The 17,078-nt window shown below is 44.7% G+C and overlaps 1 long non-coding RNA gene across 1 annotated transcript; it reads left to right on the top strand.

Moving 5' to 3' along the window:
• Positions 1–3,892: 3,892 nt before the first annotated feature.
• LOC143744776 (uncharacterized) lies at positions 3,893–9,063 on the top strand. Its single transcript, XR_013205913.1, has 3 exons — positions 3,893–3,962; positions 8,263–8,337; positions 8,443–9,063. It is a non-coding gene; the product is annotated as an uncharacterized LOC143744776 (long non-coding RNA).
• Positions 9,064–17,078: the final 8,015 nt, after the last annotated feature.

The raw sequence follows: 17,078 nt of genomic DNA, 5'->3' as shown, positions 1-17,078 counted from the left end.
CCAAAATAGGCTTTCACTAAATTTGTTATCGACATCGGTACCCTGAAAAAATCAAATGATGCCCAAAGAAGCTCATGTGGCACTGAACCATATGCATTAGCCAAATCCAGGAATGTCACGTGGAGCTCCTTCCTCTCCTTTTTAGCTGATTGTATTCGTTGCCAGATAACACTGATATGTTCTAAGCATCCTGAGAATCCTGGAATGCCCGCTTTTTGAACTGAAGTGTCAATGAAGCCATTCTTTAATAGGTAGGTTGACAATCTCTGAGCAATAATGCTGAAGAAAATTTTGCCTTCGACGTTTAATAGTGAAATAGGGCGAAACTGACTGATGCTTGTAGCATCTTTTTCTTTGGGTATAAAGACTCCCCCTGCTCGGCGCCATGATCTAAGTACAACCTGCTTTTCCCAAGCCACTTTTATCAATTTCCACAGAATCCTTAGAACTCCTGAAGCACTCTTGTACACTCTGTACGTAACTCCATTAGGCCCTGGAGATGATGAAGCCCTTGCCTTTCTCACAGCCTGCTCTATCTCTTTCCACTTAGGTGCACAGACCTCCATTTGGTATTCTGGTGGATTGACAGGTGGGATGTCAGACGGAATTGACATAGGCTCATGCCTTTTTGCATCTGTATGCGTTTCCTCCAAATATCTCTCTAGCTCAACCCTAGATGCTTTTAAAGTGCCATTCTTCTCACTGGTGAATAACTTCTTTATGAATTTGAATGGATCTTTATAGAAATTAGCCCTCGCACGTTCCTTCTTTTTGTAGCGTTTCCGTAGGCGCTCAGCTCTGCGTAATGTTGCAAGCTTATCTTTTATGGCCCTTTGTAAGAGATTGAGTCCCTCCTTCTGACTTTGTTCCGCTCTTTTCCATTGCTTCCTCAGCTGTCTCCTTTCTCTAACTAACCCTTCAATTTTCTGCTGCCGTCTAGACAATCCAGGAGTAGTTTGTACGTTTTCCTTCCTTTTTTCCACACCAAACCTCTCACTTCCATATGCGTAAATGATGTCCCCAAATTTATCCAGCTTCTTTTCAACTGTACCAGTTAATCTTTCCAATGCAAAGCATAGATCTGTGTTTACCGTGTCCCATGCAGTTTTCTCACTAGCTCTTGGCCATCTAACTCCAGGCCTATGCCCGTTGAGGTTCTTTTCTCTCTTATGCTGGTTAGTCTGACTGGGTTCACAAGGATCAATGTGTTCATCACTAACTGTGCAAACCCTCATCTCCTCTATGACAGGGGTGCTGATATCCAGCGAACTGTGGTTTGCTTCCTGTCGCTGGATTTCATTCGACTGACTTGACTGACTCCGTAAGAAGTACTGATCAATGCGAGGCCCTTGTCCCTTCTCCCTCAAGCATTTCATTTTCCCTTGATGAATCTTCAAACCCCTGACCGTTGTCGCCTTGCTCCAGCCACAGACACAAGCTTGGAGTTCAATGGCTTTGCTAACTGCTGAACCTGAACTAGTCTTTTGTGAAGTACTCTCCATACTCATATCCGTTTCCATTCCAAAGTCGTTAACCATGTTGTCCACCATCGAGTCATCTTCCGCCCCTGCTCTCGCAGACTCTAGGGGTATTTTCCTCTTTAATTTTTCAGAAGCCTTGGGCGGGTGTCTCCAGCATCCTGTAAACACAGAGCTGGATACTGCCGACAAGGGTAGCTAACCCTTACCAGCCCCATTGGGGTCTCTTTCCTCCTGTCAGCTGTCTCTCCAGGCTGTCACAAGGTCTTTTCCTTGTTGCGAGCAGCACTATTCACCGCAGTCACTGGACGTATCCAGATCTTCATGATTTCCATTACACGAGAGTAGATGTTAAAACTTCATGCTGATTTGTACTCGGCTTTCGCCAAGATAAGCACCAACTAAGACGTAGCTTTACAGTAACCTATGCTTCTCCATCCATTTACGCTTCTTTCCATCTGGTGACGTGAATCTCCTTCTGTCTGGTGTTAACCTGTTAACCTTCAAGGCCACTTTTGAAAAATCCCCAGAAATGGCATACCCAAACTTAAACAGATACAGTTCATGAACCCTTTGCACTAAAAGCACAAGTATGATCTCATTTGAAAGCTGACACCTAGTAGTTTATTGTAAATGTAGAAATAATTATTGTCATAATGAAAAAAAAATGTTTAAATAGCTTCAAAGTTTTGTAAAGTTATTAGAAATTTACTTTTATGAAACATCTTCATAAAAATAAAATTGAAGTTGGCCCTGGAGGAATCTAGAAATGCACTGCAGCTAAAGCCATATGTGTGACCATTTTATATTTAAAATCTGAAAATGATAAGTCTAAAACTCTGTATTTAGTTAAATGTTTTTCAAGATCATGTCAAATTACTTTATTTTGATTAGACTCTAAAATGCAAACTGAGGTTTAGTCATCTTCTGAGTCATCTAATCAGTCTATTGTCTCTATTATTTTGTGGTGCAAACTAGCCCCATTCAGAGTCAGTCTCTCCTTGCACACATTTACACCTCTCCAGACTGGTTATGGCTCTAAATATGCATTTCTTTTGTCTGCATTATAGCTACTAACGACTGGCTATTCACAGGCTATTCATAGGGTTTCAAACCCTAATTTCTTTTATCAAAGTTCTCACTAAATATTTGAAACTGGTATCAAATGCACTGAAACATTTCAGTAAGCATTCCTATTTAGAAAAAAATCATAAAACAATAACTGCTGGTGGCAGGTGCACCTGGGCTAGCTAGCATGTTAGCTTAGCACACCATCAATACACGACCATTTATGAGATTAAAACCATGTTTGTGCTCCAAACTTACTTTATAACGCAAGTCGAGTGTTTTAAATAATCTTCTGTGATCTAATTTGGCTTCAGATAAAAAAAAATCCGACAGAAAATGTATTATTTATAGTGTTCTGCACGATGATGAAATCTATATCGATTAGCATTACATTATAAATATAATCTATTATTATGAAATACCTGGCATGGCTTGAAGAACACAGGTAACTCAAATATCATTGCAATCATGTTTATTGTCTTCAAAACATCTTTATCTGCATGTTACAGCGATCTCTGTCAGCTACTTTCTGTATCAGTGACGTCCTGGAATGTCACATGACTATGGGTCTTCTTCGTGATCCATATATGGACTGTTATTGTGCATATAGCGCCCTCAGGCTATTGGTATGAATTGAAAACACAGCACATCTCAGTAAGAAGCGATCATAATGATTACATCGACGCATTTGGGTATAAATTCAACAAATATTATTCCTGTCTATAGAAATATGATGTGAATCTATGAGAATATATCAATATTTCTCCAAGTCTGCACATTTTTGAGCTAAAGCCCTGAGGGACGATGTTTTGCGAATCGCTGTCATGACGACAGCTTGGAGTGTTTTTTATGAATGGACCAGCTGACGCTCATAATTCATATTAAAGGTATCGACTCATTTTTTCATTTCATAACTCCTGACACAAATTAAGACATAACTGTCACTATAAGTTTCTCAGAATACAATAGTGGTCAAATACTGAATCTTGAGTATTATATCTTTTTAATGATGTATAGTTTGTCAAGGTATAACATTAAATCTGATAGTAAATTTGAACTAAATAAAAAAAAAAACGCTTCAGTGCGCCGACGCTCTGGAAACGGTTAACAGGTTAATAGTGTATTTGCGCGTCAGCACACACAACGGCTGCAACCACAGTGCGGTCCCCCCATAACAACCCTCTGGATTGAGCGGAGTAGGGAACATCTCTAGGGTCTTCAAGTGGGCACCTTCCGTCCTCAGTGTTTCGTCGACTAGCCCACGACACCTCAAGAGGGCTCGACAACCACCTGCTGTATTCTGCACAACTTTATGTTCTCATTGTTGTCTTTTTGTATTTTGTCAGACATGGAAGGTGGCTTGCACACCTGGCTGAGGAGGCCATGGCGGTTGGATCTTGCCTCACTGACAGTGAAGTAAGCTTTTGTTGTCAAAGTATTTTTATTTATTTTTTTATCCGATTTTCAGTCGACAATATTCTATACTTAGACTTTCAGGGGACACAGAGATCAGCTGGGTTCTAAAAACACACACCAAGTAAGTCCCATTGATCCAGGGTTGATCCTTGAAAGGCCCTAAAAGACCCCTGTGAACACATGTGCCCCAAGCCAAATGTTCTAGAGCTAGTCTGATCATTACAGGCATGTTCTACTTTAAATGTATGTTCTTGCTAAATGTAATATTGTAGTTTTATGATGCGGTATTAAAAAGGGCTTAAGTCTTAACTGGTGGACACCCTGTATTAGGGCTGGGACATTGTTTTTGTAAAGTGGATTGATACAAATACCTGAATTCTCTCATGTGTAAATTATGATTTCCATTACACGAGAGTAGATGTTAAAACTTCATGCTGATTTGTACTCGGCTTTCGCCAAGATAATCACCAACTAAGACGTAGCTTTACAGTAACCTATGCTTCTCCATCCATTTACGCTTCTTTCCATCTGGTGACGTGAATCTTCTGTCTGGTGTTAACACAGTGTATAGCGCGTCAGCACACACAACGGCTGCAACCACAGTGCGGTCCCCCCATAACAACCCTCTGGATTGAGCGGAGTAGGGAACATCTCTAGGGTCTTCAAGTGGGCACCTTCCGTCCTCAGTGTTTCGTCGACTAGCCCACGACACCTCAAGAGGGCTCGACAGTGACTCTGGCGTCCTAGAGTCACCCCCCTCCGTCCCCCACTCAACTCAGCCCAGGTTACTGACCTCTACTTCCCTCTTGCTGCTGAGACCTAACCACAATCTCACAATCTCTCCGCAACCCAACCATACGAGCCAACCCGTTTGACTAAGGCTGTCGAGCCCCACTGGTGCGTTAATATGCAGTTTCAGTGGCAACGGTTCCGTATGGCATACCACCTACCACAAAACACAATATCTGCCCAACCACCCGTCATTCACCCAACATACACAGGAACGTAATGACTGTAAATACTATACAACCTATACAAATAAACCAACAGTTGCTGCTGAGACCTAACCACAATCTCACAATCTCTCCGCAACCCAACCATACGCGCCAACCCGTTTGACTAAGGCTCTCGAGCCCCACTGGTGCGTTAATATGCAGTTTCAGTGGCAACGGTTCCGTATGGCATACCACCTACCGCAAAACACAATATCTGCCCAACCACCCGTCATTCACGCAATATACACAGGAACGTAATGACTGTAAATACTATACAACCTATACAAATAAACCAGCAGACCTTTCAAGTTTTCAAGAATTCTACGAAACCGTAGCATGGCGGCCTGTACACAGCCAGCTAGAATCTTTCCGTCTCAACCACAGCCAGTTGCTGCTCCTTTCTGCTGCTTCAGATAAGTTCTTTACTGTACGACGCAACTCTTGGCCACTGAATCCGACGTCTCTGAGGAACCGGGTTGTAGAGTGTGCCACAAAACCACGACAACCCACTTCCACTGGATAAACCTGGACTCTCCATCCTCGCTGTTCTGCTTCAGTGGCCAGATGAGCATACCGCAGTTTCTTCCTCTCATATGCCTCATCTACCGCATCCTCCCATGGCACTGTTAACTCTATCAGTTGAACAATGCGTGCTGATCCATACCATAAACCATATCTGGTCATAGGTTAGTGGTGGCAATCTCAGGTGGAAAAATAAGCCGTTGATCAAGATCAACCAGCATCTTCCAGTCCCTAGCAGCTTCCAGTTGTCCTGGGCGAGAATTGGTGTTAGCACCTTTTCTTGGTGGTTGCTCGCCTGGGCGGAGGAATATTGTCTTCTGCGTTTAATGTTTTGCTAGAACAGGCGGCAATTTATTGGTCATACTACGCTTGCCTTCCAATGCTAAAGCCAAACATCGCAATACTTGGTCATGGCGCCAAGTAAACCGACCCTGGCTAAGAGCCACCTTACATCCTGTCAAAATGTGCCTTAATGTGGCAGGTGATGAACACAAAGGACAAGATGGATCCTCTCCTACCCAGAGGTTTAGGTTCTGCGGTGATGGGAGGACATCATATGTTGACCTAATAAGGAAACTGATCCTACTCTCTTCCATTGACCAAAGGTCTTGCCAGCCCATTTTGCGTTGTTCCACACTCTCCCATCTCATCCACTCTCCCTGCTTGGCCTGGGAAATGGCCTTTATACATCTCATCCTCTCCTCCTGCTTTCGCACCTCGTTGACTACCAGCTTCCTCCTTTGGGCTGGGCCTGCCTTGTACCATTTAGGAGGAGCTAAACTGAGCCCAAAACCCCCTCTTCCATGCTGTACCTGTCCCACGATATCCCCAATTTGAAGGTCAGCCTTTGCCTCTACTACAGATTTCTTTGCTGACCACTTTCTACCAGTTTTTACCACAGGGGCTGTCTCCCTTACACATTTGTCGCGTGACTCTGCTAAAGTCATTTCCAGTCTGACCTTGGCACACTTAAACTCCTCGGTTAAAGCAGAGACTGGCAGCTGCAATACTCCTTTACTATAAAGTCCCACTCTGCTGAGGCAGCGTGGAACTCCCAACCATTTCCTGATGTATGAACTTATTAACGCTTCCAGCTTATCCACTGTTGTCAAAGAAACCTCATACACAGTCAGTGGCCACAGCAACCTTGGCAGTAGACCAAACTGAAAGCACCAGAGTTTCAGTTTGCCTGTTAGAGCACAGCTGTTTATGCTCTTCAACCCTTCCACTGCTTGTCGTCTAACTTCTCCCACTCGAACTGTGTCCTTTAGATCCCCATCGTACCATCTCCCTAGACTCTTCACTGGCTTCTGAGAAACTGTTGGTATTGCCTCACCATTAATGAAGAATGTTTTATCTACTACCTTGCCTTTAATTATGGAGATGCTCCTTGATTTAGAGGGCTTAAATTGCATTCGTGCCCATTCAATATTATCTGTTAACTTCCCCAATAACCGATTAGTGCAGGCTACCGTTGTAGTCATGGTTGTCATGTCATCCATGTATGATCTGATTGGTGGTAGTCGCATCCCAGAAGCCAAGCGCTCTCCTCCTACTACCCATTTTGATGCCCTAATGATTACTTCCATTGCCATGGTAAAAGCCAGTGGAGAAATGGTGCATCCTGCCATTATTCCAACCTCTAAGCATTGCCATGTAGTGCTGAATTCTGGAGTTGAGAAACTAAATAGCAAATCTCCAAAATAGGCTTTCACTAAATTTGCTATCGACATCGGTACCCTGAAAAAATCAAATGATCCCCAAAGAAGCTCATGTGGCACTGAACCATATGCATTAGCCAAATCCAGAAATGTCACGTGGAGCTCCTTCCTCTCCTTTTTAGCTGATTGAATTTGTTGACAGATAACACTGATGTGTTCTAAGCATCCTGAGAATCCTGGAATGCCCGCTTTTTGAACTGAAGTGTCAATGAAGCCATTCTTTAATAGGTAGGTTGACAATCTCCGAGCAATAATGCTGAAGAAAATCTTGCCTTCGACGTTTAATAGTGAAATAGGGCGAAACTGACTGATGCTTGTAGCATCTTTTTCTTTGGGTAAAAAGACTCCCCCTGCTCTGCGCCATGCTCTAGGTACAACCTGATTTTCCCAAGCCACTTTTATCAATTTCCACAGAATTCGTAGAACTCCTGAAGCACTCTTGTACACTCTGTACGGAACTCCATTAGGCCCTGGAGATGATGAAGCCCTTGCCTTTCTCACAACCTGCTCTATCTCTTTCCACTTAGGTGCACAGACCTCCATTTGGTATTCTGGTGGATTGACAGGTGGGATGTCTGACGGAATAGACATAGGCTTATGCCTTTTTGCATCTGTATGTGTTTCCTCCAAATATCTCTCTAGCTCAACCCTAGATGCTTTTAAAGTGCCATTCTTCTCACTGGTGAATAACTTCTTTGCGAATTTGAATGGATCTTTATAGAAATTAGCCCTCGCACGCTCCTTCTTTTTGTAGCGTTTCCGTAGGCGCTCAGCTCTGCGTAATGTTGCAAGCTTATCTTTTATGGCCCTTTGTAAGAGATTGAGTCCCTCCTTCTGACTTTGTTCCGCTCTTTTCCATTGCTTCCTCAGCTGTCTCCTTTCTCTAACTAACCCTTCAATTTTCTGCTGCCGTCTAGACAATCCAGGAGTAGTTTGAAATATATCAACTCTTTGTTTGGTTCTGCATTGCGTATGCATGAAATTATAAATTTTATTAAATGATACATTTTGTAGGCTTTTGGACAATTGAAATACATTACATCACATTGTGCTCTTCTACAGCCGATGAATGGACCAGGAGAAATTGAGTATGGCGTAGGAGCGCTGGAGGGGGTCACGCCACCACACAATCTTGAGGTATTTTGTAGAGTTCTGCAATGTATATATTTAGACTTCAAGTTTTATTTATTTGAAACTATAAAATTGTTGATTGCTGTTAATTTTCAAATATGTTTCATAAAGAATGCCAATATGATGAGCAGCATCAGGAAAGGTGTTGAATGGTTGAAGGAAAATCACCAGCTGATGAAGAGCAAGTACTTGCCACCACGCATTGACTGCATGGAGGAGGAAGATGCACTGAAAGCCCTTGCTCGACTGCGTACACATTGTGACACAACTTTGGATGAGGATGATGAAATAAGAGCCCCATTCTATTTTACATTTAAAAACAGGGAGCACATGCTCTTTTTATCATGTCAGAGGTTAGGGACAACAAACATTTTAGAGTGTCATCATTTTACAACCCTGATATTTAAATTTTTTTTCCTATTGCTCACAGACTTGGTGTCTGTCTGTCTGTTTCAGTATGTCTGTCTGTATCTGTCTGTCTGTTTCAGCATGTCTGTGTATGTATGTCTGTCTGTCTGTGTATCAATATGTCTGTATCAGTATTTATGTCTGTCTGTCTGTCTGTCTGTCTGAATCAGTATGTCTGTCTGTCTGTCTGTCTGAATCAGTGTGTCTGTCCGTATTAGTGTGTCTGTCTGTATTAGTATGTCTGTCTGGTAATTAAATTGAATTATTAAATTGTATTCTTGGTAATGTCTCCAAAATTAATAAAATATTTGAAATTATTGTAAATAATTTGTGTTCAAGTCATTTGTTTTATCAGGCAGATATAATTAACTTAAGAATAATTAGACATATATTGACTTAGACTAATAGTTCGCCTTTGAATGTCTAATCAGAAGTTTGTGTGTTATACCAGGCATTGAACAATTAAGTGTGTACATATAGGCCAGGCTGTTCGTTTTTGGAGGAAAAACGTAAAAGATTAAAGTGTTCCTGACACAAGCATTATTTTATTTCAGCAAAGGACCCTGAAGGCCTGCGAGCAACAGTAGGAGCAAAAAATAACTAATAAGCAAAAATAATTGGTAACAATAACCATTAGATCGTTTTAATACTGAACAATAGTACCGCATGCGCGGGTAAAACTATAGTGGTGAAACTGCGCATGCGCGGGGTAAAACTGTTGTGGTGAAACTGCGCATGCGCGGGGTAAAATTGTTGTGGTGAAACTGCGCATGCGCGGGGTAAAACTGTTGTGGTGAAACTGCGCATGCGTGGGGTAAATTTGTTGTGGTGAAACTGCGCATGCGCGGGGTAAAACTGCTGGTTTGAAATAAGAGCCCCATTCTATTTTACATTTAAAAACAGGGAGCACATGCTCTTTTTATCATGTCAGAGGTTAGGGACAACAAAAATTTTAGAGTGTCATCATTTTACAACCCTGATATTTTTTTTTTTTTCCTATTGGTCACAGACTTGGTGTCTGTCTGTCTGTATCAGTATGTCTGTCTGTCTGTTTCAGTATGTCTGTCTGTATCTGTCTGTCTGTTTCAGTATGTCTGTCTGTATGAACTGTCGTGGTGAAACTGCGCATGGGCGGGGTAAAACTGTTGTGGTGAAACTGCGCAATCGCGGGGTAAAATTGTTGTGGTGAAACTGCGCATGCGCGGGGTAAAACTGTTGTGGTGAAACTGCGCATGCGCGGGGTAAAACTGCTGGTGTGAAACTGCTGGGGTAAAACTGTGGCTCTGCAGACAGATATTATTGGAAACAGCGGCAGAAGCGCCTGACCTGGGCTACAGAGAACCAGCACTGGACTTTTGGTCCAAAGTACTTTTTTCGGATGAAAGCGAATTTTGCAAGTCATTCGGAAATCAAGGTGCCAGAGTCTGGAGGAAGACTGGGGAGAAGGAAATGCCTAAATGCCTGAAGTCCAGTGTGAAGTACCCACAGTCAGTGATGGTCTGGGGTGCCATGTCAGCTGCTGGTGTTGGTCCACTGTGTTTTATCAAGGGCAGGGTCAATGTAGCTAGCTATCAGGAGATTTTGGAGCACTTCATGCTTCCACCTGCTGAAAAGCTTTATGGAGATGAAAATTTCATTTTTCAGCACTACCTGGCACCTGCTCACAGTGCCAAAACCACTGGTAAATGGTTTACTGACCATGGTATTACTGTGCTCAATTGGGCTGCCAACTCTCCTGACCTGAACCCCATAGAGAATCTGTGGGACATTGTGAAGAGAAAGTTGAGAGACGCAAGACCCAACATTCTGGATGAGCTTAAGGCCGCTATCGAAGCATCCTGGGCCTCCATAACACCTCAGCAGTGCCACAGGCTGATTGCCTCCATGCCACGCCGCATTGAAGCAGTCATTTCTGCAAAAGGATTCCCGACCAAGTATTGAGTGCATAACTGAACATAATTATTTGAAGGTTGACTTTTTTTGTATTAAAAACACTTATTTTATTGGTCGGATGAAATATGCTAATTCCCTGTCAAGGGAACTCGAGCTGCATCAAATGCTGTGGGAACGCCCCTGCGTTGTGCGTCATGAAGCACGTATGGAATCAGCCCAATGGAGAGATGGAACGTCATAGGCGGGTGACGTCATCGACCAGGAAACTATAAAGCACCCCATAAACACAAGCGCAGCAGCTTTTTGTGCCTTCAGTCGCGCTATATGTGAATCTGTCCCTGTGTGAATATTGTCTGTCTTTACATACTCTGCACCACACAAACAATTTATATATATATATATACATATATATATATATATATATATATATATATATATATATATATATATATATATATATATATATATATATATATATTAAGAGAGACATGGCGAACGAACAGCAGTTTAGGAAGTGTGTCCCTCCCTGTTCGCGTTATTTTACGAGTGGGGATACACACGTTCTTTGTGTTGTTTGTTTGGGAGTGCAGCATGCCCAGTCAGCTCTCGAGGGAGCTGATTGTGAGCATTGCGAGCGTCTCCACCTCCACGCCGGTGCTTGCCGTTTTTTCCCGATCTCCACACTGAGGTGTCGAAATCGTGGAAAAAAACGGTGTCATATAGAGTGTTTAGTCCCCAGACTTCAACATATTCTAATATTGTGGGGCCAAAATCATATGGTTATTCGGCTATGCCTCGCGTGGAAGAGACGCTTGCGAGTTTTCTCTCCCTCAAGGCTGCGTCATCTGTTAAGGCACCGGCATTACCCACCAAGCCTCTTAGAAATATTTCGGTTTTTGTGGGTAAAGCGTATTCGGCGGCGGGTCAGGCTGCGTCATGTCTGCATACTATGTCTATTATGCAGGCATACCAGGCTGACCTGCTGGGGGACGTGAGTGAGAGTGAGGAGGTCAGTGCTGACGTGGTTCGCGAACTGCGTCAGGCTGCTGATTTATCCCTGCGCGCAACCAGAGAGTCGGCCAAGCTAGTGGGTCGATCTATGGCAGCTCTGGTGGCCGCAGAAAGACATCTGTGGTTAAATCAGACAAATATAAAAGAAAAAGAAAAAGCTTTCCTTTTAGACACTCCTCTCTCCCCCCTGGGTTTATTTGGCGATGCTGTAAATTCTATCATCGATAAATTCCAGGAGAAGGAAAAGCAAACAACAGCTTTTAAGAAATTTCTCCCTTTAAAAATTCATGTCCCTGGGGCTGCTGAGCGGGAGCAGCCCCGGCCGTCTGCAAGCTCATCATATAGGGCGCTGAAGCAGAGTGTCGCGTCTCGTGCTCCCCCTGCTGGACAGTGGGCTCAGCCGCGGCACTCTCAGCCGAAATCTCCCAGTAATAGAACTGATCTGAGGACAGTTATATTAGCTAAGAAGGCTTCGGCTAAGAAGAAGTCCTGGCGCCACGGCGCGCAGGACACTGAGGGTGGTCCCCACCGAGGCAGAAAGGTGTTCACCTCTTTCTACAGTGCCCATTCTTCCTCGGTGCCCTCAGGGGCCCGTTCTGCCAACCCCGCCTTCATGCCGGGGCGCAGACGGTCCCAGCGAGCGATTTCCCGAGGGACGATCACTCCCTCTGAGGAGGGTTTTAGAGCGGTTAGACCAGTTGTTCCCTGCCAGTGTGCCGTTACAGGGCGCTGCGTTTGCTGCTCAAGTTACACCAGAGGCCAGTCTCGAGAGACTGGTACCCTTAGTAGAATTTCTGGCAGAGTGGAAAAGCCTTCCAAAAATATCTCATTGGGTCCTGCAGACAATAGAAAGGGATTATGCTATCCAATTCAGGTGTCGTCCACCAAGATTCAGAGGGGTTCTGCCTACAGTGGTAGGCCCCGAGCAGGCTCTGGTTATGGAACAAGAGGTGAAAGCAGTCCTTCAAAAGGAGGCTATAGAACGGGTTCCTCCTCCCAGTGTGGAGTCAGGCTATTACAGCCGATATTTCATCGTTCCAAAATAGGATGGGGGGTTGCGTCCAATTTTAGACCTGCGCCTATTGAATCGCTCGGTAGGGAAGCTAAAATTCAAGATGCTCTCTATCAAGCAGATCGTGTCACAAATCAGATCCGAGAACTGGTCTGTCACGATAGATCTAAGGGACGCGTACTCCCACATTTCCATCCTTCCACAACACAGGAAGTTCCTGAGATTCGCCTTCGGGGGCGAGGTGTACCAGCACAGGGTTCTTCCGTTTGGCTTAGCTTTATCTCCCCGCACTTTCACAAAATGCATGGACGCAGCACTAGTGCCCCTGAGGCTTCAGGGTGTTCGTGTCCTCAATTACATCAACGATTGGTTGATTTTAGCTCAGACAGAGCAGATGGCGGTTCGACATTGAGATGTCGTTCTCGTTCATATCAGGAAGTTGGGGTTGAGGCTGAACGCAAAGAAAAGTGTATTATCTCCTCAGAAGACCACTTTTCTGGGTGTCGTTGGGTTTCGGTTTCGATGCAGGCGCGACTCGCTCCGACCAGCATCGTTTCGATTCTCTCAGCTGTGAAACAAGTAAAGCTAGGCCAGCTACTTACTGTAAAACAGTTTTAGAGACTGTCGGGTCTGATGGCAGCAGCGTCCGACGTTATACCTTGCGGCCTGTTGTACATGAGATCGCTACAGTGGTGGCTCAGGACCAAGGGATTCTCCCCGAGGGGAAATCCGCTCCGCACGGTCAAAGTCACGCGGCGCTGCCTTCGTGCTCTGGTCATGTGGAAAGAAACTTGGTTCCTATTCAAAGGGCCTGTGTTGGGGGCTCTTTGTCGTCGCGTAACGCTAACGACGGATGCTTCCCTCACAGGGTGGGGGGCGGTCACGAGTGGTCGTCCAGCCCAAGGGCTGTCGCAGGACCATCATCTATCACGGCTTATAAATTGTCTAGAGATGTTGGCGGTGTTCCAGGCTCTGAAACACTTCCTAGCAGACCTGAGAGGTCATCATGTGTTAGTTCAGTCAGACAACACGTCGGTGGTCTCTTATATAAATCATCAGGGGGGCCTGCGGTTTCGCCGGCTTTACAAGTTGGCCCATCAGATCCTCCTGTGGTCCCAAGGGAGGTTACTATTTCTGAGAGCAATGTATCTTCCTGGGTATTTGAATGTGGTAGCAGACTCCCTGTCGAGACAGGGGCCGAGGCCGGAGGATTGGAGACTCCATCCTGAGGTGGTGGAGCTCCTTTGGTTGAGTTTCGGTCGCGCCGAGGTGGACCTATTCGCTTCCAAGGAGACCACGCATTGTCATCTGTGGTTTTCCATCAGCTATGGTGCAGCCGTGGCCGAGGTCACGTCTGTTCGCCTTTTCCCCGATTGCTCTGCTACCTGGAGTTCTGGAGAGGGTTCGCCGGGACGGGGTCAGCCTACTATTAGTAGCCCCGTTCTGGCCGGCCCGAGTATGGTTTGCGGACCTGATTTCTCTCCTGGACGGCTCTCCCTTGGAGCTCCCGGTCAGGAGGGATCTACTCTCTCAGGCGGGCAGCATGATATTTCACCCCCGCCCAGTATTGTGGGCTTGGCCTCTGAGGGGGCCCAGCTCATGAACTCTGGTCTCTCAACCGAGGTTGTTGAGACCATTCTTCACTCCAGAGCTCCATCCACGAGGAAGCTTTATGCCTTGAAGTGGAAACTCTTCACTTCTTGGTGTGGAGAGCACCTACAGGACCCAGTTAACGGCCCAGTGGGTGCAGTGCTGGAATTCCTGCAGGAGCGCTTCTCCACAGGGCTATCCCCCTCCACACTAAAGGTGTATGTGGCGGCACTGGCTGCTTACCACGTCCCTTTCAGTGGAGTTTCTCTTGGGAGACACCCGCTTATAACTCGTTTCCTTCGTGGCACACTGAGGCTGAGGCCAGCAGTTCGTACGAGGGTGCCGGCCTGGGATCTGGCCATTGTACTAGAAGGTCTTTCCCTAGCTCATCTTGAACCTATCGAAGAAGTTCCTGAGAAGTTTCTCACGTTTAAGACTATCTTTCTTCTTGCTATCTCCTCACTAAAGAGAATCGGAGATTTGCAGGCTCTGTCGGTTTCACCCTCTTGCCTGGAATTTTCGCCTGGCATGGTTAAGGCTTTTCTGCATCCTAGACCAGGTTACGTTCCCAAGGTCCCTACTAATGTTGTTAGACCTACAGTTCTGCAGGCCTTTTATCCTCCTCCATTTCTGTCGTCTGACCAGGAGAAACTTAATTTACTCTGCCCTGTTAGGGCGTTAGACGCCTATGTCCACAGAACTGCCCTGTGGAGGAAGTCAGAACAACTATTTGTGTGCTTTGGGCCACCCAAGAAGGGGTGTCCCACGTCTAAACAGAGAATGAGCAAGTGGGTGGTCGAGGCTATCTCACTTGCCTATGAGTCGGCTGGTCAGCCTTCACCTTTGGCTGTACGAGCCCACTCTACCAGGAGTATGGCGGCTTCTAAAGCCTTACTGTCAGGAGTTTCCCTCAGTGACGTTTGTGATGCGGCTGGATGGTCTTCACCGCATACTTTCATTAAGTTCTACGACCTAGACTTAAGTTCTGCCCCTGGGGCACAGGTGCTCTCGTCCTCTGTGCGCTAGTTCTCACATGGGTGTCACTTGGTCCTATGGCGACGTGGGTATTAGCGTTCCCACAGCGTTTGACGCAGCTCGAGTTCCCTTGAAAGGGAACGTCTCGGTTACGTATGTACGAGACGCTGCGTCATTCCACCATACTCCCGGCATTCCCGCTAGCGCATCCTTCAGGCCTATCAGAAGCTGCCGCGCTTGTGTTTATGGGTTGCTTTATAGTTTCCTGGTCGATGACGTCACCCGCCTATGACGTTCCAACTCTCCATTGGGCTGATTCCATACGTGCTTCATGACGCACAACGCAGGGGCGTTCCCACAGCGTTTGACGCAGCGTCTCGTTCCCTATCAGGGAACTAGGGTTACATACTTAACCGAGACGTTTTTTGAGATAGGAATTTTGGGTTTTCATGAGCTGTATGCCAAAATCATCAGTATTAAAACAATAAAAGACCTGAAATATTTCAGTTGGTGTGCAATGAATCTAAAATATATGAAAGTTTAATTTTTATCATTACATTATGGAAAATAATGAACTTTATCACAATATGCTCATTTTTTGAGAAGGACCTGTAGGTCAGAGAAATCAAAATTTTGGGGGAAAAATCTTTCACCCAATTTTTTGGGAGCTTGGGGGTCACTGATAATATATCCATCATAAAATTTGAGCCCCCCACCCCTGAACCAGATATTTTTATGTTGCCTCAGGGCAACAATGTGCTACAAGGGTACAAAAACTCAAAGGTTTTCTACATAGGTGGAATAGGGAAAATAAGCAAAACGTGCGTTAGAAAAAGTTGTATTTTGAAAAACATCAATCACAAATGGTTTCAACCAATCACAAAAATCAAACAATAAATAAAAGAGTACTACCAGCTCATCTATAAATGTTCATATTCATACAGTATAAACATTTACACCAAACAAGCACTACACACTCATGCGTGTGCACTACACATACTCATGCGCGTGCACTACACATACTCATGCGCGTGCACTACACATACTCATGCGCGTGCACTACAAATAATGTTAACACTACACGTTAATTTGCTGACACACCGACCCCTGACTGACCCCTAACTGTACCTCAGACCTGATTCAGGGATCCACTCTTCCTGACTCTCCTCAAACTCACTGTCCTCCCACTCAGAAGAAATGACACTAATCATGTTATTTTCACCAATTAAATGCTCTTGTGTCCATTTCCTGCAAGTGTCAGTAGATCGCAAAAACATTATGAACTATGCCTATTGGTGCGTTCAAGTCATGTCAGAAATATTGTAATTACGATTTGAATGCGCATGATTGCCACCAGAAAGTCTTTATAGTTTTCAATCATGATACATTTTGGCATTATGTGTACTGTTAACCCTTTTCTCACATAAGTTTAAAATATTCTTACTGACCCCCCAGCGTGAGTTTTTCAAGGTGACCGTTATTTAGAAATTGTCAATTTAATGTTTCCATGGTAACGCGTCATTGCTTGTCACGTGGCACAGTGCAACCACAATACAGCTGAATGAATGATCTGCTTTTATGTAATTTTTCCTTTTTTATTAAAAATATACACAAATGTATTAGCTATAGCATGAAACACTGATATTCCGATTGTCAAATATGTGCAAGTGGAAGTGTTTTGTTGTTTAAACACCTTTATAACGATCGCGTTAGTTGAGCTGTATGCACGATGGGCGGCGCCATGTTAGTTTGTTTGACAGTTCAGAGAATCGGATCTGTTGGATTTACAACACGTCAATTCCTCCACTTCTCACGAACTACATGAAAGTAAGTGGCCGCTGAACTGGGAGAAGAATAG

Source organism: Siphateles boraxobius, unplaced genomic scaffold (assembly GCF_051911475.1).
Source record: "Siphateles boraxobius isolate OS27281-9 unplaced genomic scaffold, OSU_SipBor_1 20, whole genome shotgun sequence".
Classification (NCBI taxonomy): Eukaryota; Metazoa; Chordata; class Actinopteri; order Cypriniformes; family Leuciscidae; genus Siphateles; species Siphateles boraxobius.
This window is presented reverse-complemented; position numbering and strand designations above follow the sequence as displayed.